Source organism: Carettochelys insculpta, chromosome 5 (genome assembly GCF_033958435.1).
Source record: "Carettochelys insculpta isolate YL-2023 chromosome 5, ASM3395843v1, whole genome shotgun sequence".
Classification (NCBI taxonomy): domain Eukaryota; kingdom Metazoa; phylum Chordata; order Testudines; family Carettochelyidae; genus Carettochelys; species Carettochelys insculpta.
In genome coordinates, this window is record NC_134141.1 from 48,507,336 (window position 1) to 48,532,043 (window position 24,708).

Consider the following 24,708-nt stretch of genomic DNA (forward strand, 5'->3'; position numbering starts at 1 on the left):
CAGCCTTATCGGGAATCGTGAATGTCAGTGGCAATATTCACACAAAGAGGATATATTCAAAAGTTGTGAAGGGGTAAGAGAACATGACTTTGTGAAGAAAATATGCCACCTTCAATAACTGAAAATTAGTTGCCTCAAACCTAAAAACCTACAGCCTGCAAAACAGATGGTGCTTGCAAAGAGACCTGTAAGTGATATAGTAACAGAGAGGGAGCCGTGCTAGTCTATATACTGTCAAAACAAAAAGCAGTCAAGTAGCACTTTAAAGACTAGCAAAATAATTTATTAGGTGAGCTTTCGTGGGACGGACCCACTTCTTCAGACCATAGCCAGACCAGAACAGACTCAAATGAAGTAAGGCTTGCTCAAATGAGTCTGTTCTGGTCTGGCTATGGTCTGAAGAAGTGGGTCCGTCCCACGAAAGCTCACCTAATAAATTATTTTGCTAGTCTTTAAAGTGCTACTTGACTGCTTTTTGTTCTGTTAGTGATATGTGACCCTTTCCCTTACTCAGTCAGAAATGCACACTCACAGTGGCCGTGGCTACACTGCCCCTCCCTTTCGGAAGGGGCATGCCAATACAGCCAATTGGAAATGCAAATGAGGCACAGATTTAAATATCTTGCACCTCATTTGCATACTTGCACGGAATCTCGATTCCAGAAGAGCTGATTTTGAAAGCCACAACAGCCATGTAGATGGGGTTTGTTTTCAAATGGAAACTTCACCTTTAAAGTACTCTTCTTCCTAAAAAAAATCAGCATCTGACAATGTGGCCCTGGTTCCCATGGGACACTTCAATTATCCAGACATTTGTTGAGAGACCAATAACAGCACACAGACAATCCAGGAAGTTTTTGGAGAATGTTGGGGATAACTTCTTGGTACAAGTGCTGATGGACCCAGCTAGGGGCTGTGCACAACTTGACCTGCTGCTCACAAACAGGGAAGAACTAGTAGGAGAAATAGAAGTGGGTGGAAACCTGGGCTGCAGCCACCATGAGATGGTAGATTTCACGATCCTGACAAAGGCTGCATCTACACTATGGCTACGTCTACACGTGCACCCAACTTCGAAATAGCTTATTTCGATGTTGCGACATCGAAATAGGCTATTTCGATGAATAACGTCTACACCTCCTCCAGGGCTGGCAACGTCGATGTTCAGCTTCGACGTTGCTCAGCCCAACATCGAAATAGGCACAGCGAGGGAACGTCTACACGGCAAAGTAGCACACATCGAAATAAGGGAGCCAGGCACAGCTGCAGACAGGGTCACACGGCGGACTCAACAGCAAGTCGCTCCCTTAAAGGGCCCCTCCCAGACACACTTTCATTAAACAGTGCAAGATACACAGAGCCAACAACTAGTTGCAGACCCTGTATATGCAGCACGGACCCCCAGCTGCAGCAGCAGCAGCCAGAAGCCCTGGGCTAAGGGCTGCTGCCCACGGTGACCACAGAGCCCCGCAAGGGCTGGAGAGAGAGTATCTCTCAACCCCCCAGCTGATGGCCGCCATGGAGGACCCCGCTATTTCGATGTTGCGGGACGCGGATCGTCTACACGTCCCTACTTCGATGTTGAACATCGAAGTAGGGCGCTATTCCCATCCCCTCATGGGGTTAGCGACTTCGACGTCTCGCCGCCTAACGTCGATTTCAACTTTGAAATAGCGCCCAACACGTGTAGACGTGACGGGCGCTATTTCGAAGTTACTGCCGCTACTTCGAAGTAGCGTGCACGTGTAGACGCAGCTTATGAGATAAAATTGATTTTAAATCAGTTAGCCCGATTTTTCCAAGTGTCTGTCCTCACTGTAAATTCCATTAGCTCGATTTATGGACCACTATAATCAATATAATATCAAAATCCTAAAATTGTAGTAACCTGACAGGTGCAGCGTTCAGGTCGAATTTAAAATTTCAAATGAAGGGTAGTGAGGATGTGCCATGTCTTTAAATCAAATTCATTACCCTCCACAGATGTCCTGTGTATGCCCCACCGTTCTCCATTCTGGCTTCTTACATCTCCACTGCTCTCAGGTGTGGAGGAATTAGGCAACAGGAAAACAGTTACAATTTGGGACCTGGAAGCCTGTGGCTGTAGGGTCATGAGAGGCTGAAAAATCTTCTTTTTGTTTGCTAGTAGCGCAGCTGTGGGGTCTGTGGTTCTGTGTATAGCCCTACTAGCTGCCTTTTTTCTGCAGTGCCTGGCACCAGCCACTGGCCCCCAATACCATGTGTCAGCTGGGCTGTGGGTGGGGGTCATGCTTGTCTGGTAGGATGAGAAACTTCTTTTCAGCCATTTACACGTTGACCTGACCCCAACTTCCCCTCCCTTCACTCCCGCCAGAAGCATCACAAAGTCTGGAACATTCCCGCGCCCAGCTGCATCATGTGGCTTGACCCCGAACCAATAAAAGGATGTGCTATACAAGGCGCCAGGCAGTTTGCATGTGGTGAGAGTCACAGTTTTCTGGGCTGACTGTAGCTGGGGCTCTTTTAGCCACCCAGGGGTTGTCTCCCTCAGCGGTCACAGTTTTGGGGGCTGGCTGTAGCTGGGGGTCTTTTAGATGCCTGAAGGACGTCTCCCTCGGGGGGTCACGATTTTTGGGGTGGCTGTAATCAGGGGTCTTTAAGCCGCCCACTGGAAGTCTCCCTCGATGGTCATGATTTTCAGAGCTGGCTGTACCCAGGGGTCTTTTAGCTGCTCCAAGCCATACATGTTTCAATGAAGGCAACGTAGTAGCTATACAACTACTTCAGTTGTTGAAGTAAGGCTTGCAGTGGGGAATATTCTTGTCCTAAGGGTCTTCTTTTCCAAGTCCAAACTTGGCTGTAGTCTGGGGTCTTTTAGCCACCCCGAGCCATAACTGTGAATGATTAATTCGAGTTTCCGTGTCACAACTGTGTCTACTTAAATACACTTAATGTGGCAGGGGAGAGAGGGGAATGAAATGTGGAAAGATGGTGTCATATACCCATATCTACTTGTGCGGCCAGAAGGCAACAGGGCTCAGGGAACTGTGGAATAGGTTGCCACAATACACTGCTGTGGCACTCGATTTAACCTCAGTTTAAGCTACTTGTGTGTGGCAGCAGTAAGTTGATTTTGTGGGAAGCATGTGGGAAGGTGAAGATGCTCAAAATCAAATGGATAAAATTCAGCATTAAGAAATCAATTTTAATAAAACTGATTCTATGTGATAGCGTAGACGCAGCCAAAAGGAATAACGGTGAGAAGTGAAAGATAGACCCTTGATTTCGAAAGAGCAGACTTTGACTCCCAGAAGCTGTGTCTACACGTGCATGCTACTTCGAAGTAGCGGCACTAACTTCGAAATAGCGCCCGTCGTGGCTACACGCGTCGGGCACTATTTTGAAGTTAACTTCGAGGTTAGGAGGCGAGACGTTGAAGTCGCTAACCTCATGAGGGGATCGGAATAGCGCCCTACTTCGACGTTCAACATCGAAGTAGGGACCGTGTAGACGATCCGCGTCCCGCAACGTCGAAATTGTGGGGTCCTCCATGGCAGCCATCAGCTGGGGGGTTGAGAGACGCTGTCTCTCCAGCCCGTGCGGGTCTCTATGGTCACCGTGTGCAGCAGCCCTTAGCCCAGGGCTTCTGGCTGCTGCTGCTGCAGCAGGGGATTCATGCTGCATGCACAGGGTCTGCAACTCGTTGTCAGCTCTGTGGATCTTGTGGTGTTTAGTGCAAGTGTGTCTGTGAGGGGCCCTTTAAGGGAGTAGCTGGCTGTTGAGTCCGCCGTGTGACCCTGTCTGCAGCTGTGCCTGGCACCCTTATTTCGATGTGTGCTACTGTGGCGTGTAGACGTTCCCTCGCTGCGCCTATTTCGATGTGGTGCTGCGCAACGTCGATGTTGAACATCGACGTTGCCAGCCCTGGAGGACGTGTAGACGTTATTCATCGAAACAGCCTATTTCGATGTGGCGACATCGAAATAGGCTACTTCGATGTAGGCTTCACGTGTAGACGTAGCCAGAGAGAACTTAAGGGCAGGATCCCTTGGGAAATGAAGATGAAGATGAAAGTGTTCAGGAGAACTGGCAGTATTTTAAAGACTTACTGAAGGCACAGGAACAAACCATCCCACTGCATAGTATGAAGCGCAAATATGGTAGGCAACCAGCTTGGCTTAACAGAGAAATCCTTGGTCAGCTTAAAGTAAAAAAGGATGCATATAAGGAGTGGAAATATGGACAGTTGACTAATGAGGAGTATAAATATATGGCTGGAGAATGCTGGGCAGTAATCAGGAAAGTGAAAGCACAATTAGAACTGCAATTGGCAAGGGATGTGAAAGCTAACAAGAAGGGATTCTCCAGGCATGTTAACAATAAGATGATTATCAGGGAAGGTGTGGGGCTATTACTGGATGAGAGAGGTAACCTTGTGACAGACAGTGTAAGAAAAGCTGAAGTGCTCAATGCTTTTTTTGTCTGTCTCTTCATGGACAAGGACAGCTCCTACACTGCGGTGTTAGACAATGTAGTATGGGAAGGTGGGTGGCAGCCCTCAGTGGGGAAGGAAGGAGTTTAGAGCTACCTAGAAAAACTAGATGTAAACAAATCCATGAATCTGGATTTAATGCACCCAAGGATACTAAGGGAATTGGCAGATGTCATTGCCAAGCCTTTGACCATTATCTTTGAAGACTCCTGGAGATCAGGAGAGATCCTGGATGATCGCCAAAAGGCAAATTTAGTGCCCATATTTAAAAAAGAAAAGAATGATAATTCAGGAAACTATGGACTCGTTAGCCTTACCTTCAGTGCCTGGGAAAATAATGGAGGGAATCCTCAAGGAATCCATTTCGGAACACTTGGAAGACGGCAAAGTGATCAAAAGTAATCAACATGGATTCAAGGGCAAGTCGTGCCTGACCAATCTGATTCGCTTCTATGATGAGGTAACTAGCTCTGTGAACATGGGGAAGTCAGTGGATGTGATATAACTTGACCTCAGCAAAGCTTTTGATACAGTCTCCCACAACATTCTTGCCCATAAGTTAAGGAAGGATAAATAGGATACAAGGACTATAAGATGGATAGAAAACTGACTTGATGGCCAGGCCCAACGGGGAGTGGTCAATGGCTCAATATATGGATGGCAGTAGGTTTCAAGTGGAGTGGCCCAAGGCCAGTGTTGTTCAACATCTTTGTTAATGACCTGAATAAGGGATTGGATTGCAGCCTCAGCAAGTTTGAAGATGACACCAAGCTGGGGCAGAAGTAGATATGTTGGAGGGTAGAGATAGGATCCAAAGTGACCTAGATAAATTGGATGATTGGGCCAAAAGAAATCTAAGGAAAATCAACAAAAAGAAGTGAAGAGTCCTGCACTTGGGACCGAAGAATCCCAAGGATTGCTTTAGGCTGGGGATGGACTGCTAAGCAGCAGGACAGCGGAAAGGGGCTTAGAGCTTACAGTGGGTGAAAGGCTGGACATGAGTCAACAGTGTGCCCTTGTAGCCAAGAAGGCTAACGGAATATTGGGGTGCATTAGGAAGAGAATTTTGAGCAGATCTAGAGAAGATATTATTCCCCTCTATTCAGCACTGGTGAGACCTCATATGGAGTATTACATCCACTTCTGTGACCTCCCCCCAGTATAGAAAGGATGTGCATGTGCTGGAGCAGGTTTAGTAGAGGGCTACAAAAATGATTAAGGGGCTGGAGCACATGACCTATGAGGAGAGACTGAAGGATGTGGGCACATTTAGTTTGCAGAAGGGAAGACTGAGGGGTGATTTAATAGCAGCCTTTAACTTCCTGAAGGGGAGCTCTAAATAGGATGGAGGCTAACTGTTCTCAGTGGTGACAGATGGCAGAACAAGGAGCAATGGTCTGAAGTTACAGAAGGAGAGGAGTAGGTTGGGAAAAACTACTTTAACAGGAGGGTGGTGAAGGACTGGAATGCGTTGCTTAGAAAGGTGGTGGAATCTCCATCCTTAGAGGTTTTTAAGTCCCGGCTTGACAAAGTCCTATGTGGGATGACTTAGTTGGGGTTGATTCTGCTTGAACCAGGGGGCTGGACTCGATGACCTCCTGAGGTCCATTGCAGTCTTATGACTCTATGATTCTAAGGTGAGGATGAGTGAAGAGCAGAGTGGCAGAGGCTTTAGTCTTACTGAAACAGAAACAAACTATGGGCCATTTTGCCTTAGGGCAAAATTCTATTTGAAGTGGGAAGTCAGGCAATCACCAGAAATCTGAAAAATGAGACTCAGTAACACTTAGTGTTGGAAGGAAATTGGCCTTTATTTCTTGTTCCCAACCATATAATCTATATCAGGGTCGTAAAGTATTGTCCCATATTTGACCTTTGAAAAAAGAGGACACCCCTGGAAGGGAGTGTATCTGTATCAGTACCTACCAACTCATGTTGTGTTAATGTACTATATGATACAGATACTTTCTGTCTCGGGGTTTCATCTTTTTTATATGGTAACTCTAGGTAAAGGGCTGCATATCTGTTGTGTGACTTGGGACAATGTTCACTCTCTCAGAAGCTATTACTACACTTCACATGTTTATTTCTGTCACCAAAAGTAGCTATTTAAATTGGAACACTATTTTCTCAGACACTTGGATAATCAGACATTTTTGCACTGGTTGATCTCAGTGTGACACAGAAACCTGACTTGCTTTAAATTAATTTTCATATCTACCCTAACACTTTCTCATGTTATTTAGGTTGTAAATGCAGTAACATTTTATACTCATAAGAAAATGCAAACAAATACTAAAAGTGGTTTCTCTTCAAGTAGGAGTAAAGCCTATAATGTTGTCAGAATTAACTGCTGTACAGTTTAAACAGAAATCTGTTCTAATCCAAACTGTATAGGTTGACTGCACTACCCTTAAAAACCTTTAAACCTAATAGTGCATATTATAAATATACAGTGCTTTTTTCCTAGGAAAAAAGGTGTTGGAACTCCCCACAACCCCAAACTGCCCCACCCATGACAAGGCTTAACCCCCCCATCCCACAGCTTAACTCCTTGCAGCCCCAAACCATCCCCAGGCTTAACCTCCTGCAACTCCAAACCACCCCCAGGCTTAACCCTCCACAGCCCCAAACCACACTCTCCAACCCAGGCTTCAGTTACCTACCCTGGAGCTCCACATGCTGCCACTGCCCCACCACCACCACCACTCCTTCATCATGGCTGCACGGCTCCCCTCAGCCCCCTGGCTGCCCACACCAGTCCACATACAGCACACAGCAGGGGCAGCTCCCAGCACCCTGCCACACTGAAAGAGTAGGTGTTGATTTAATTGGTTTAACAGCCAGATTCCTCCTGCTAGCCATTAAACTAATTAAACTGAGTCCTCCTCTTTCCGCACAGCAGGGAGGAAACTGGAGGAGTGATCAGCGGCAGCAGTAGGAGCCGCAAATGGCTCCTTAAAGAGCCACATGTGACTCAGAGCCTTCCAGAAGGCTTCCAAATGGTGGTGCTGGGAAAAAAGGTGCCAGAACTCCATTCCAGTGCATTTCCCCAGAAAAAAAGCCCTATAAATACACAAATCAATAGCATCTTAGTTCCAAGGACTCAGTTACTATATGAATGGGTAACAGTGATTTCATGTTTTTTTAGAAAGGAGAAAGGTTCATCTCAAAGCACTTTAGCAGTTGAGCTATGATCTAAGAAGGCTCATTTTCCCAAACATTGGACTGCAGCCATCTGGTGTGAAATGGTGCAGCTTTTTGTGACAGATATGAAAGAATCCTCTAGTCCCTTTACTGGAATAGACAGGCAGTATCTCCTATCCTATGGTCAAATATTCATGTCATGGTTAGTTCTATGTGGTACGAGGAAATTCTGCTGTAAATATAATAAAATCCACTTAGTCATGATGCATGTAATTGGGAAACATTTATACCATGTCCCCAAGAAGTCATTCACTCTGAAGGGGGAAGAAATGGTTGGGATTCCTATTTAATCAGGACAATATTAAAATAACATCCTTGTAATGGGAGTTATTTAATCATTACCAAGGGATTGTGATGTTTAACCAGCTGTTAAATAACTACAAAATTGTTTGTCCATTAATGCAGAAGTTGCCAACAGATTAAGTGAATATCATTTGCACTCTTGAATTTTTATCCATTTACAACATTAACTTTTAAGTCCAAATTTTCAGATTCAAACCTGAGGTTTGATTGCAAAGTATTGCTTGTCTTTACATGCCTCCATTTGTGTCTATTTCTACAACTGTATCTTATTACAGAATTTTCATGTATAACTGTGCACACAGACTATTGTTTTCAAAAATTCTTTCTACTCAGAGAGGTAAACAAGGTTATCATATTTCTTAAATAACAGGATACTAGTGTTTAAGTAGAGGTTGAACATCTCTAGTCCAGCACTCTCTTGTCCAGCAAATATCTGTGGTCGGGCATGATTTTAGTTAGCTGGATGTCCCCTTATCCTGGGTGTAGCTAAGTTTCCCAGGGTGCCATAAAGTTTGTTTATAGCCACCAGTCCTGCCTCTCAGTGTTCTGTGCTGTTATTCAGCCATAATTTACCCCTAAATGTCTTCTAAGAGCCTAGTAAGCCATGGAAGTGTTGGTAATGCTGCTAGACAAGATTGATCTCCTGTGGTTTGACAAATTTCCCTGCACTGGCCCCAGTTGAGTCCCGAGGGTGCAAGACAGGTTCCACCTGTACTAGCAAGAGATGAAATGTGACCTGGGGCTTGTATACACTATTGGATGGTAATTAGGGTGTTGGGAGTTTACTAATGAAGTGCTGCCATGCAGAGGTAGCACTTCATTAAGCAAATTCTCACCCGCAGCAACTTCAAAGTTTTAAACTTTGAAGTACCGGCACGTGTCTAGCCATGGCTCACCCGCCAGTACTTCAAAGTGCCAGGGCAACTTCGAACTCCCCTTATGCCTCAAAATTTTGCCCTGGCACTTCAAAGTACCAGTGGGTGAGCTGTGGCTAGACACACGCCGGTACTTCAAAGTTTAAAACTTCGAAGTTGCTGCAGGGGGGAATTTGCATAATGTCGTACTGCCTATGCACGGCAGCACTTCATTAGTAAACTCCCAACACCCTAATTACCATCCTTCCTTTGAAGGAAGATGGTAGTGTAGAGAAGCCCTTGGTGAAATTGGGTTGGTTAGGGATAGAAGGGTTCTGCATCTAGCAGGCATTCTTAGTGTACACGTCTGCATTTAGGGCCAGATTCTTAACCTAGGCTATAATTGCTCTGTACTCGTTAGCAAGGGACAAAAAAGCAACAAAAAGATTCCCTGAAAGAAATAGGAGAGGGGAACTGAGATTTGTTACCTGCTTCCCTATGCAGTGCACAGGAACAGATGGAGACAGGGTGTGCTGAGGGAAGAGCATAGCACGCTGCTACTAGTCACTGGCCAACATTATTCTCTATGGCACTGCTGCATATGGCACATCTTAGATCATGCCTTAGGCTGCTTTAGTTTACACTGAGGGCCCATTTCAGTCCAACTGTAAACTCAATTCAGCTAAAGATTGCCCTCTGGATTTTACTAGTTTAAAGATAACCAGATGAAAAGCCCTACCCAAAAAGCCATCAAAGAGGAGCCATTCTCAAGGAGTGTATAAATCACCAACGAAGAGGCGTGCTCCCCGTGAGCAATCCAGGAAGCATATTACTGAACTGGGAGAATTCTAAACATTGTTCTAATTTGTTCTCTGCCCCCCTTGATATCTACGGTTTGCAGACACTTGCAATCCACAAAGATGACGCAAAAATTATTAAAAATATTTGAGTCTTAATTATGACTTTGTCTTGATATTATGGGTTCTAATCAGATTCCGGAGGGTAAGTGATCCATTGTATTACTTAGAAAATTCCCAGAGTTCTATCTCCCCCTTGATGCAATATCTAGTATCTATTTAAGTGGGAAGGCATGCAGGCTTCTTTTTAATTCAAAGTCTCCATTAAATGGATGTTAGATCTTAGATGTGGCCATTCTGTAACTGTTTGGATTTCTGAGCTGTCACCTTTCCAGGAATGCTCCTGGAAAACTTCTCTGAAAAGGAGAAAAAGAAAAACAGATCTCCACACAGCATTCAGACTGTTACCTTAATGCACTGTTTGCAGTACAGCTGCTTGCTTGTTAACAGCAAGCTTGTATATCAAATAAAGTGCATATTGAAGATCTCTTGCCATGGCAACAATTTGGCTCTGATTTCTGTTTTCTAAAGGCAGGAAAGTTGACATGCCATGGTAGTACAATATAAAAGGGATGCTAGGCCATTCGCGATTTGGAAACACTTGTAACAGTTTAGCGTGGGGGTGGGAAACCCTAGTCCATGGTCCAAATCCAGACTGAGGCTTCTCTAGATCTGGACCCTGAGGCTCAGGGCTCCCCTCCATAGAATCCAGCCTGCAGTGGGATGGAAGGTTTGGAGCCCCACGCCTTGCTGTCCAGATCAGGCAAGCCAGGGCCTGTATGCACACTCTGGGCTCTTCCAAGGGCTGGAGAGACATTCTGCTGCCAGTCACTGCTTTTCTCCCAACTCTGATTGGTCAGAATTCTGACCTCCCACCCACCTCCCCACCCTGCTTCTGCACCCTCCCTCCCTCTCACACATCTCACCCCTACCCTGATCCCTCCCACTCAGACCCCACACCCTTGTCCACCCCCCGCCACCTGCCCAGGCTCTCTGTCCACATCCTGCTTCTGCTCACTCCCTCCCAGACCTCTCAACCCCAACCGTACACCACGCTCCAAGACTCTACCCCCAGACCCACAGAGCCAGCCTGCTCCTGCATCCCCTCCTCCCCAGATCCCTACCCCTCTCCTAATCTCCCAGCTCACTCCTGCCCCCTCAATTCCTAATCTGCTCCTGCAACCTCCCTCCCACCTAAACCCCATTGCCCTGGCCCCTGTACAGTCAAGGACCAAATCAGTGAGGTGTACCCCACTTCTTTTGTTTTCTTTTGCTTTTGCTTCTGATTTGTGTGTGGCCCCCAAACCAAAAAAAGTTGCCCACCTCTGGTTTAGTGCTATTGTCATCTATTTTACCTTAGCAATTTTACTGAAAAGAAAAACAGACCTGTCCTCTGCTTACTATACCATCTCCAAGCAGCTCCAGAAAGCTGCATTTCCCATTTTGCTCCCCTTTGGGAAATTGCCTTCCACAAACCTCTTATTCAGGACACAGGACAGGCAAGCTTCAGTCACAGACCAGTAACAGGTCTTCTAGAGAGTGAGGTATCATGGTTTATTATTGTATGGCTAGCAGGGCTAGAAATGGGAACCTCCCCATCCCAAAATCAAATGAGCTCTGCTATGGCTAGAACAACTATTTTGGGATATTTGGGTGTTCTTAATACTTCCTCTGAGTCCTTTACAGTTTGAAAGATAGTAAGAGGCAAAGATACAGTAGTCCAGTATTTTATATCTAAAACATTTATAACAACTGCTCTGACACGCATTCTATATAGAGTGCATCATAATGTGTAATTACAGTAAAGGCTTCATCTGCACTCATCTGATAGGGCCACATAAACCACCACAAATTACCGCCCATAAAACCTTTATACCATCCCCAAAACAAATTCTCTCTCTGAGGTTTGCATTTAGTGATGGTGATGAAAGTTCCACGCAACCAGCATACACTGGAAGAAAACAAGCAGATGTATGTGGTATAGTAGTGTAACTTGCATCATTTGGTTGGCATACATGTTATGTACAAGGGGCTGGAAGCAGACAGAGAGCTGTAGAAAGAAAATCTGCTCACGTGAGAACATGTTCTCCTCCCTCAGCCCATAAAATTGTTTTCATATTGACTAATCTAATTTGAAAATCAATTTTTTGTTACTGTCCTTACCAACTTATATCCAGCATCCAGTTCTGAGCATGCCTTAGTGCACATTTATTCTGCCCATGAATGGAAAAAAATAGAGGGAACATGGCTCAGGATGGCCTGACTATCACAGAAACTGGAGAAGGAAGCCAGTGAATATCGCAATTCTTGAAAGTATTTTAATGATCTATATTCACCTACTCTGAGTCTAATTTTTCCTTAAGTTCTCTATGCCACAGACCCAAAGCCTTTATAAGAAAACAAGCCTGTGCCCAAACTATTCCAACTTCAGTACCTTATTTTTCAAGTGGTTGCTTTTCCTCAGACACTGACCCAGTGCTGCCTTTAATCCAGGCCTCATTAGGACTCCATCCCCCAACCTAGCCTTCCCAGATATTATTTATTCTCCTACCACAATAGATGAGCTGGGTCTCATTTACATGGGCCCCCAAACACCTGGTGTTGATTAGAATCAGCTGCACTGCACCCTACTGTTAGCCGGTGGCCAGGTAATGCCAGGTGAGGTACTCCTCTGGGTCCTAAACAACCCAGTTTTTTACTGTTAGAGCAGGCAGCTCCTAGCACTCTCACCCACGGCCAGGCTGTAGTAACCAAACGGTTAAAGTTCTTTTTGTTGTGCCGGCTGTGTTGCAGTCACAAAAGGGTTAACAAAATGGTTAGGCTCAGAGCTTAACTAGTTACAAGTTTATTAAGCTACAGTTATAAGCGTACGGTTACAAAAGGCTATTGTTTACTTCTTATATGCTAGCAAAGTACAGGTGTTACCAAGTTACGTTACAATCCAATACAAAGATATCTGTTATCATCTAACACAATGATATCTTGGCACAATGACATCTAGTTACAGAGCTCTAATTCTTTAGCTGTGCACAAAAAAAAGTCAGAGACCTAGCATGGGTGTATCTTACCCTCTCTGCGTCTCTTGATACCAGCGTAGCCAAGCCGGATCGGTCACTCAATTCCGCAGAAAGAAGAATACGAGGTTGGGCGTCCCCAGTTGTGGACCTCGGGGGGCAATCACCTGACCCGACCAGCAGGAAGTTGGTTGAATGCACTCAAAGTTAGAGTTCTGCTGGACCCATCTTTTATACCCCTTTTGGGTTATGTATTCTGTTTCTTATCTATGGTGCCAGATCATACTGGTCTGTCTTTGTGACGCCAGTTTGTTACAAGGGCATTTCTACTTAGTTTGCACTTGTAAGACAAGAGATAAACAATTTAGGAGTACAGGACATTCTTTTGTGCGGGCGGGGCACGTCCCCTTCTGGGTGATTGTGTGTGTGCATCATATTGATCAATGCCAGCTGGGGTGATTTCTGAGGGTCCCCCCTCTCATGTTGACAGTCTGGCCTGTTAGCCTTCTAGCTGTACTTTCTGCTTCTCAGGGTCACGATAAGCTAGCATATCTGGGCCTCAGTGAGGGCATCAAAGACTGTGCTGTCAGCAGCCGTTTCCGTGCCCTGTGTGCTCCTCAGTGGGGGGGGGGCAACGAGCAAGCTGGCTTGTAAGGGGGAGACTTTGTCTGGCTACATTCCACCCCCTGATGCACCACACTACATCCCAGAATGCAAGGTGGTGGTGATGCCAGCACCTTTTGCCCTCCTTGGGGGAAGTCTAAAAGTGCCCAATGATCCAATCAGTATGTGGGGAATCGCGGAACTGGCTAGGATCACTTGTCAGCTCCATGTATCGGATTTGCGTGGAGGAGATAGCCACATCAATTAGTCTCCTGATGATGCACAGTGTTATACAAAACACAACTACTATGATAAGAACAATCAAAATAGCGGTTACAATAGAATGCAGGAATGGAGTAAGAGAAAATTCTAATTGTTGAGCTAACCATTTTAACCATGAGATAGTTACAGCATGTAAGATTTTAACTGCATCTTTGATGGCAGATACATCCTGTTTAATCTGTTCTGAGTGTTTACCTAAAAGCAGCAAGATTGGTTAATTACAGCACAAACTCTTCCTTGTTGGGCCAGGACTACATACTTCGAGACCCACCCATCACTTGCTGACACTCAGACAGAGAACAATTAGACAGGAAGGCAGATGGGAATTACGGTCTAATCCAGAAAGTTCAAACCAGTTACTTCTACCCACACCAGCGTGGGTGGGAGGACGGGACAGAAGGGCCCAGCTTAACCTTGGAGCTTCCTCGCACGCGATGGCTTCCACTCCAAGGAATTACAAGCAAGACACTCAGTTCCACGAAAGTTTTAACCGGTTACCTCTACCCACACCAGCTTGGCTAGGAGGACAGGACAGAAGGGCCCAGCTTAACCTTGGAGCTTCCTCGCACGCGATGGCTTCCACTCCGAGGAATTACAAGCAAGACATTCAGTTCCACCCTCCCAGCACCCGGTATAACAAGGTTGTCAGGGACCAAATCCCAGCAAGCCTCATCCCTTTACAGGGCACAATAACAAAACTAGAGCCAGAACTAGATTCCTTATCCAAGTAGGAGTTCACCCTATCGCAGCATGAACCCCAGGGGCTGCGGCGAAGGTAGGAGTGGACGTCGCTGTCATCAAAACAGACTGGTCCCCACCAGAAGATGTTGCTCTTGTGCCACCAATCATTCAGGTTCAGAGGGACAAACTCAATTCCCATTGTGGTAGAGGAGTTCAGCAGGGTACACATCCAGCAATCTGTGGCACCAGCAGCGGAGATGATGGACTGGATGGCATTCCTGAGGGGATGCTTAGGTGTGGCAAAGGTCAGCAAGGTAGTCAGGAAGATGATGAGGAGTTCAGGTGCCATGCTGTCATCTGGGTTGAAGGTAGCTACAACACAACTAGGCCTATAGCAATTACTAAGAGTCTATTAGTATTAATATGGCATCTAGCAGCATGCATATATTATATACATTAAAGTTCTTTGGTGTGTACTGATGTTACAGGTGGCCATTGCCTTGCTTCCTCCCAGGGAGGTGTATATTCCAGGTGGTTCCTTCTTTTCTGGAGAGAAAACACAAGGTCAGCCGGTCTTGGATGTGATCCAAGCCTCGGTAATGGTTATTGGTTCCCTTTTAGGGTCTAAAGCAGTCCACACCCCCACCTTTGTATGAGTGCAGTACATGAGTCTGTGTTCCCAGGCTAGGGTGTTTAATTACAACAGTATCTCCAGGATTAGATTTGGAGTCCTTGAGTGGCGCAGCCGAAGTTGAGGAATTTTTCCCTGTAGGGAAGAATCCTCTGCTGATTGGACTGCCCATAGGTGTTTGCTCATTGTTTAGTCGCTGCACCACCTCATCCAGCCTGTTTTCCCAAGTACCATCCGTGGGCTTCAAGTGGCTTTTTAACAGCCCATTCCAGCACTCGACTATGCCGTTGGACTGGGGTCGGCAAGGGAGGTGGTAAGTCCACTGAATTCCATGCTTAGTAGCCCACTCTTGTACTACTTTGTTTTTAAAGTGTGAGCTGTTGTCAGACTGAATTTCTTGGGGTGCTGAGACAAATGCTGTTAAGCGGTTTAGTCCCATAATTGTGGACAGTCCTGTTGCCAATGGGGCAGGGTGTGCAAAACCAATTCCTGAAACAACTTCCATTCCAGTCAAGAGGTACTTACACCTTTGCCTGGTAGTAGGAAGTGGGCCAATGTAATCAACCTGCCAGGTTGCCCATAGTGTTTTCCCATCTCTTGGTCTGGCAAATCGTTGTCCTTCAGCTATGTGTTTTCAGGTTTTAGCACAGATAGTACAGGCTTGCAACAGGTCTCTGGCCTGTCGGTGGGTGATAGGCCACCCCCTGACATGTGCTTGCCGCACCAGCTCATCACTCCCTGTGTGCCCCAGAGTCTCATGCAGCCGTAGATACAAACGTTCCCAATCTACTTGGGTGGCAGAGATCTGGGCTGCTGCATCTGCCAGGTTATTTAGCTGTGCAGCTGGGGTGTTATTCTTTTGCTGGGCTGATGCATGTCCTATACTTAGGTGTTGCTCGGTGGCATGGTGGTACTCACTAGGCATTCCCACCTTCCATAGGGATTCCTTAATTGAGGTGGAGTTCTGTGCAGTATCAGCTTTCCAGCATGGACATTCCTCTACCCATCCCGAGAACAAACAAACAATAACCAGCACATTTTTAAAAGATTTACATTTGGGTAGCTGAATGAAGTTCATTTGTAACTTCAGGAACAGTCCTAAAGGCAGAGATCTGGTTGCCAGAACTGTCTTTACAGGTTTGCCCACGTCATGGGCTTGGCAGACAGGGCAAGCCAGACAGTTGTTTGGGCTACTTAGGAGAATTTGGAAGCAAACCAATTTGCTTGAACAGCAGTAATCATCCCCCTGCTTCGCTTACGAGTCAGGCTGTGGTGCATGCAAGCAAGATAAGGGAGAAGGATCTTGGGTGCAACCAGGCGGCCGTTTGGGGAGCGCCAAAGGTGTTCAGGATGCAAAAGCCATTCATCCAGTCTCCAGATAGTTTCTTCTGAATTTAGGGCCTGATCTTGGAATAGTACAGTATCAATAAGGGTTGCAATAGGAGACTGGGAATCTGTAAAAATGGGAAACAGGGAAGTGGTCCAAGAGGGGAAAAGGTCTGCAGCTTTAGCTGCTGTGTCAGCCAAGGCATTTAATAAGGCAGCAATATACAGACCATTTTGTTTTCATGAGCCCATATATATTCTAACTTACCAACATAGACAATTTGATAATGCTATTAATAAGATAAGCACAAACATAACATACAAAACCACGTTCTTCATTTTAAAAGGAGATTCATGATGTTTAGGTTGTTCTTCAGTAACTACCAGCTTTTCTCTGTGTTTCTGAAAGACAAAAGAATACTTTTCTACCCCCTTTGGGGTGGCAGGTTACATATTGGAATATTCCATTTACAAATATGCTCAGTTCTTTCTAAACTCTGCAGGCTACTCACTCTGAATTTTCTCCAGACCCTTTAGAGTTAAGGACTTACTCACTTACTCTTAACCTCAGATCACATGCTTATTTTCCAAAATGACATTTTATTGGATATTACCATTTTAAGTATCACTAAAGGGATTTAGATCTTTTGTTCCCATATTGAAAGGTGTCCATATCGGAAGGCGTCCCCTCTTTATGGATGCACCAGCAGGACAAACAGACAGACAGACAGACAACATTGAACAAAACTCCATGACATGACACAAACACGTGTTAGCAAAACAATTAATGTGCACAAATCTCCATGACACATACACATACACCACAACATAAATGTTTACATAACTACACTTTGTACCACAAAGAGTTAAGAACTTGAACTAAAGCTTTCAGAGTTGGGCAGTTTCTTCAAGGTCTTATAATCTGGGCTTTTGTCCAAGGAGCTGTATCTCACAGCCAGATACAAAACTACTCCAATATTCCCTTTTTCTCTTTTAGTTTACAAGCAGTTCTCTGCTTACAGAGCTGCAACCATAATTTCTCTGATTGTCCCCAGTACTTTTCCAACATTTCCTCGTCCCATTTAGGGTCACCCCATCCTTCCCGGGTGAATTCCTTCTCTATGTTGGGGAAATCCATGTTGTTTATCATGACTGGTTTCATTTTTGTCACTGTGGTACAGCCTGTGTCACAACCCTGCTCGCTGCGCTACTTCTCATTTACTGGCAGGGGAGCGGGTGGTAATCTACCGCATCCAGCTGCTTGAAAGTGGAGGGTGGTGTTTGGATGTGAGGCTGAAAGATAAGCTATTAACTTAGCTGTACATTCAAGTCTCAACTGAATTTTCAAATTTTGTGGGACTTCTACTCTGTCACTCTAAGATGCTGCTTCTGCTAACAAATCCTGACTTTGTTTTCACTCTCACTCCCCTCCAGGACAGCAGTAGCAGGATCTTGTGATGGAACATATTTCCATTTCCAAATTTGACACTTTTAGGTTTCATGACTTAGAGAAATGTTAGGGTTTTATTGTTTCAGCTTCCAGAGACAATTATAATACTCCTAAAACTCAGCTGTGTTTTTTGAAAAGATATTGCTGGCAGCAATTCTGTTTTGGATTTAGCACTATTCTAGGTACAAACTACCCTTCCATCTGGGAGTGGTGAAACATCAGAGAAAAAGGGAGATTTTGGGGCCTCTGTGGCTTCCTAGAGAAGTGTTCTGCATTCTGAAATATGACAAATGGAGAGATCCAGAATGGAACCACTTTCGAAAGGAGCAGCAGTAGTACATTACAGAAATACTTAGGGAAATATCAAAACAAAAAAGCAGTCAAGTAGCACTTTAAAGACTAACAAAATAATTTATTAGGTGAGATTTTGTGTGACAGACCCACTTCTTCAGACCATAGCCAGACCAGAACAGACTCAATATTTAAGGTACAGAGAACGAAAAACAGTAATCAAGGTGGACAAATCAGAAAAAAAATGATCAAGGTGAGCAAATCAGAGAGTAGAGGGGCAGAAGGGGGAAGTCAAGAATTAGATTAAGCCAAGTATGCAAACGAGCCCCTATAGTAACTCAGAAAATTCCCGTCCCAATTCAAACCACATGTTAATTTGTCGAATTTGAATATAAAAGAGAGTTCAGCACCCTCTCTTTCAAGAGTGCTGTGAAAATTCCTGTTCAGTAACACGAAAACTCTAAAGTCATTAACAGAATGGCCCACTCCATTAAAATGCTGGCTAACAGGTTTGTGGATCAAGAGTGTTTTCATGTCTGTTTTGTGCCCATTAACTCTTTGTCTAAGGGAGTTTGAAGTCTGTCCAATATACAAAGCTTCCGGGCATTGTTGGCACATGATGGCATATATGATGTTAGTCGAGGAACATCAGAATGTGCCCGTGGTTCTGTGAATAACCTGATTACGTCCAGTGGTGGTATCTCCAGAAAAGATATGTGAACAAAGCTGGCAGCGGGCTTTGTTGCAAGAAAAAGTTCCAGGACGGGTGTTCCTGTGGTATAGACTGTGGATGTTGGTGAGAATCCTCATAAGGTTGGGAGGTTGTCTGTAGGAGAGAATAGGCCTGTCACCTAGGGCCTTCTGGAGTGTGGCATCCTGATTAAGGATAGGTTGTAGGTCTTTAATAATTCATTGCAGTGGTTTGAGTTGGGGCTGTAGGTGATGACCAATGGTGTTCTGTTCTTGGCTTTTTTGGGCCTCTCTTGGAGTAGCTGGTCTCTGGGTATTCGTCTGGCCCTGTCAATTTGTTTTTTTATTTCTCCTGGTGGGTAATTCAGGTTTATGAATATTTGGTAAAGATCTTGTAGTTTTTGGTCTCTGTCAGTAGGATCAGAGCAAATGCAATTGTACCTAAGGGCTTGACTGTAAACACTGGATCTAGTTGTGTGTACAAGATGGAAGCTAGAAGCGTGTAGGTAAGTGTAGCGATCAGTGGGTTTCCAGTATTACACATGCTCACCCTGCCCTGTGAGAATATCAAGGAGGCATTGGGGGCCTGTTTGAAGGCGTGAGGTGGCTTGTCTGAACAATTCAAACTAAATAAAAGGTTTGAGTTTAATTTAGTGGGTGGCTAGGGGTTTATTTTTCCAGAAGCATTTTACTTATCCCCAGGTATGAAGTGATATAAACCTAAGTAGCACCAAGTAACCAGCTATGGTCTGTTGTGTAAAACCAGATGAGCTTTGACACAGACTGCACAGGACCTGAACACAGAACAGGACTGGGCTAAAGATAGGTCTGTGTCTTGGAATTTAGAGTCAGGCATGAATATTAATCTGATTTTCCACAGAACTTCTGATTGTCTCCAGTCAAGACAATCAGCTTTTTGTTTATTTTGTTTTGGAGGTTATTGTAGAGGGTATTCTGCTGTTCGGTATTGTCGGAGTTAACTGTCAGGGTATTAATAAGAGTCCCTTAACTTGGCTTGGTAAAGAAGTGGGCTTTTTCACACACAAATAACAGACACAGTGAACTATAGAGGGATGAGGAATGTGAAGTAATATGTTTTGTTGTAACAGGTTCTATTGAGGAAAGAGACGGGCTTCGGCTCTTACCCAGAAGAAGAGCTCAAAAGCTTGTCTATCTTACCAAAAGAAGTTGGACCAATAAAAAATAATTCCTCACCCACACTGTCTCTCTAATACACTGAGATCAATATTGGTTACAACAACACTGCAAACAACAATGACCTATTGCTGGCCCAGTATGTCAATGTGACTGCTACTTAAGCCCACTAACTTTGTATACTAAAAAAACATTAGGACATTTTCATACGATTTTTTCATGCACTTGCACAGCAGTGAAGATTTGAAATGAAAGAATATATTCTTTGTATTATTTCTGGCAAAATAGCAAAAGCAATTAATCAAATGCGAATTTTCCATTTAAAAACACAGCTGAGTTTTAGAAGTATTATAATTGTCTCTGGAAGCTGAAACAATAAAACCCTAACATTTCTCTAAGTCATAAAACCTAAAGTGTCAAATTTGGAGATGGGCCAAAATGAAGACCATAGATCAAGATCTGGAGCTAGATATCAACGCAGCACCTCTAAGGCTGTGGCCACACTAGCCCCTCCTTTCAGAGGGGGCATGGTAATGTGGCTTCAGCAGATGCTAATGAGGCACTACCATGAATATGCAGCACTTCTTTAGTGGAATGGTGCCTGCGCATGCTTTAAAAGTGCTCCTTTCGCAACGCACGCTGCCGGTGTAGTCAGTGTCCTTTTAAAATGACCCCCTGATTTCGAAAGCCCCTTCTTCTAAAGACCAAATGGGAAGAAGGGGCTTTCGAAATCAGGGAGTTGTTTCAAAAGGCCCCTATCTACACGGGTGGTATGCGTTTCGAAAGTGGCACTTTTGAAGCATGCATGGCTGCCATTATGCTAATGAGGTGCTTCATATTCATGGCAGCACCTCATTAGCATCCGCCAAATCGCCATATTACCATGCCCCCTCCGAAAGAAGGGGCTAGTGTGGCCACAGCCTAAGTGTCAAGTGACTCTTTTTTCCTCTAGGGGAAAGACAAAACAAGTTTACAGAGACTTTTACGCACAAGTATTGAAAGTTAAGCATGCACAACCATAGTTCTATATTTGTTAATTCTTAAATTACATGTAAAAATGCTGTCCATGCACACAGCCATTTACATCTACCATGACGCACTCATCTGGACATGAGTACACTCAGATATCTAACTTGTGTATGCTCATTTAATCACAGAAAAGAATTAGGTATGAAAAAATGAATGGTCACATTTGTAGATGGTCTTGTGAATTAATGTGGCCTTAGGAGATAAGCTTTCAAGTCCCTATGCTGCTGGACTCTCTGTGTGACCTTAGAGAAGAGAGTTAGTTTCTCATCTTTAAAGTGGGAATAATACTTTTCTTACACCTTTTGTCTGTCTTATTCAAACTGACACCTCTTTGAAGCAGGAACAGCATTTTTTTCATATATACTAGCTCAGGAACTTAGGTGTTGAAACTCTAATTTTTAGGCAACTTTATAAAAAAATTACTGGACTCAACACACCCTTGGTTAGCTGCCTAGGATCTGTGTATATGAGAGGGTAACTGGAAATAGAATGCATGAGAAGAGAGAAAGTACTTGGGAACAGAATACACACTAGGTATGGAGCAACCTTACTCAGGCAATGGGAGATACCAACTAGAAGTGTGTATCCAAAAACCTGCTCCTTTCATAAAGTGAAGTCCAGGCTGCAGGGAAACACCTATATACATTTGAAATCTGCAGATAGGAGCCCTTCTTCAGATGGCTTGGGCACCTACACACTTTCTTAGAAGAGGCCCTCAAGAAGGAAGTAGTGGTGCTTCCTTTATAGATTATAGAACAGCAGGCAGCACACTCATCTAGAATACAGGAGAGCCAGGTTCAGTTTCCCATTTTGCCCATTGGCAAAACGGCTTGAACAGATGCCTGTTACCAGTCAGGAGAGAGCTCTACTCAGAAAGCTCTGGGATAGTTTGATGTGTGTCTCTCTCAATTTCTTTGGATAAATATTGAAACAGTCATTGAGCTAAAAAAAACGGGAGAACAATTCTGTAGCCTGGTGCATCCGATACCCACCTGCAAGGTCAGAGACCCAGGTCCAGTTCTCCTGGTGAAATTAGTCTTTATGACATATTTTTATTCTCATAGTGCAGGGTCCCATACAGTCACACCACAACGAACAGGAAACACAACACTGTAGTCATTGGCCAGCAAACTTTCTCCACATGTCATGGTCTTCACACTGTATCCGAACCCAACAGTCACGTCAAACTGTGCTTGCCACAGGCACCCTCTCTTCCTGCTACTAGTCGTTGCAAAACTTGCATCAGCAATTTTCCTCTACTCAGCTGACTCACATGCTCCACAAGCTCAAGTTGTGTTTTTCAAATCAAATTGATAATATCGGATATCACTCCAGTTATGACACTGTAGGATGGAACTTTCTGAGACAGGTTATGATATTCTGCTAAAGACCCCCTATTCGAATCCTAAAGTCTGGAGTAGCCCTATAACCCTGCAGTTCAGAAACCCATTTAGCATGAGTGGAAGGTTACCTCTGCTTTGCCCCACTTCACCTCATTCACAAGACACAGGGAAGGTCATCCCAATTCGGACAAGGCCTTGGAGTTTGGAGGGAGGGACTGTAAGACCTTGAAGAAACTGCCCAGCTCTGAAAGCTATTTGTCTGAGTTCTTTTTCCAAGTCATTAACTCTTTGTGGTAAAGAGTATACTCTTACAAGCATTCAGGTTTTGGAGTCTTAATTTAAATTAATTGTCTTGCTAATAAGTCATTGTGTCCTTATGGTGACAAGGAGCTGGTATTAGTTTTTGTGCTGCCACGTGTCTGGCAATTAGAATCTGTACTAATCCGTGCTCCTCCTCCTTTGCGTTTGGAGCTTCCTTGCTTTTGTGACCAGTCTGCGGTAATTTTGTTTGTTTGTCTGTCTGTTTGTTTGTTAGTTTTGCTGGTGTATCCATAAGGAGGGGATGCCTTCCAATACCAGAGAACAGAATAGGCTCACGGGGTTAAGTTTTCTCTTCTGTTGTAAAATTAAGTAAATTATAAAGGTAACATCAATATACAAAAACAATGGGTAAAATGTATTTGCAATCACCTGCTAAGGGTTATGCCAAGAAGGACCACAGGGATCCGTGGGGTCTGGTGAGTCAAATATGTGAGTTAGAGGAAGGGTTTAATAAGCATCGGCCAACAGCTCTCAGCCTTAAAGTTAACCCAGGCTATCCCTAATCTGCCAAAGTGGAGACAGGAACAGAGGGGGTAAATCTAAGATTCACTAAAGGGGTCCTAATTAAGACCCAGAGCCCCTTCAATAACCCAAATTTGGCCAGTTCTAAAGGTGGATGAAAAGACCTGGTGGCTCACTGTGAATTATGAAAAATAAACACAGAACCCCCTGCTATGATTCCTGTAGTTGCCTTATGCCTGGATACAACAAACAAAGAAAGTGAACTATTTGCTAAAAGTCCAGGGCCGGAGTATAGTGATAGAATTTAAAAAAAAAAAATAGTAAGTCCAGGCATAAAAGATCCAAATCCTGAAGTAATGTTTAAAATGGTAATATCCAGTAAAATGTTATTTTGGAAAATAAGCAAGTAATTCAAGGAAGGAGTAAATTAACTTTGCAGAGTTAAGAGGAACCTAAGCAGTTACACTTTGTAAATTAACTTTGTAAAATGCTATAAAGAACAATTCTTGGTTTCTTTGCTGCCATTCTAAAGGAAAAATGGGCCCTTTTTCCAAAGGAATGCCTGCAAATAACCCAGGCAAAGAGATAATCAACTTCAAATCTCTATAATCCAGTAAAACTTTCTAAGAGAAGATACAGTGTTTCTAGTGGAATTTAACTGCCTCAAATGTATAAAAGGGAATGTAAACTATGTACAGCAATGTGCAATTAGTTAAAGTAGTGCAAACAGTGTTAAAAATGTATACACTTAAAATGAGTAACCTTGTAATATGGTGCAATGTATGTAATTTTCTTTTAATAAAAGAAAACTCTTTAAGCAATGTTAAAAAGGGTAACTGGAAACATCCTTTATGATAAAAGGATCACTTTAAATAAGCCCCAAAATTAGCACAACAGAAAAACCATTACAAACCTGGTCTACTGTATAAAAAAGGACTCTAAAAAACACCACCTTATGAACTTTGATAACTAACCAGTAAAATAATTAATTCACCCTAAACCAGCCTAAAGGGTAAAGGCCATTAAAACCTCGCCTAACCACAGAACAAAACCAAATAAGACTGGAATCAATGCAATGTCTCTGTTTACCCAAAGTCAGTAAACATATTTGTAAAAGGAGTATTTTAAGATGTAATCTGCTATCCCCAAAAGGGGTAGAAAAATGTTCTTTTGTCTTTCAAAAGAAAATCAGAAGAAGCTAGTGCAAGGAAACTGCTTTAGCCGTGTGCTACTCCAAGCAGGAAATTCTCTCCATTGTAATAAAAGAAAAATCAAACTCAGCTAGACAATAACAGCAGCCTAGATAAACCAGCGTTTCAAGTTGGGGGTTTGGTAATGAGTCACATTTATCCTGAGGTTAAAAGGATCCTAAGACCACGATGGCAAGGTCTCGTGCACATCTCGTTAACCACAAACACCTGTGAAAACTTGGGGGAAAGATGGGGACATTTTGGAAGCACCAAAATCAACTGAAAATGTCTAAACCAGCAACTGCAAATACCAACAAGGTCTCCCCAGTCTTCCCAGGTACACAAGAAGGATTGAAAGATGACCATGAAGTCGCTCCTGTTGAGACTCCTGCTACCCCTGTGGCACCTGATGGATGGAGCGGAGAGTGTGACATGTGAAAACAGAAGACCGGAACTGGGTCACTAACCCCCCTTACTGGGGTTGCTTCACTTTATTTGTTATACTAACAAAACACGTACCTCCTGCAAAGCGTGAGCACTAACAAAGG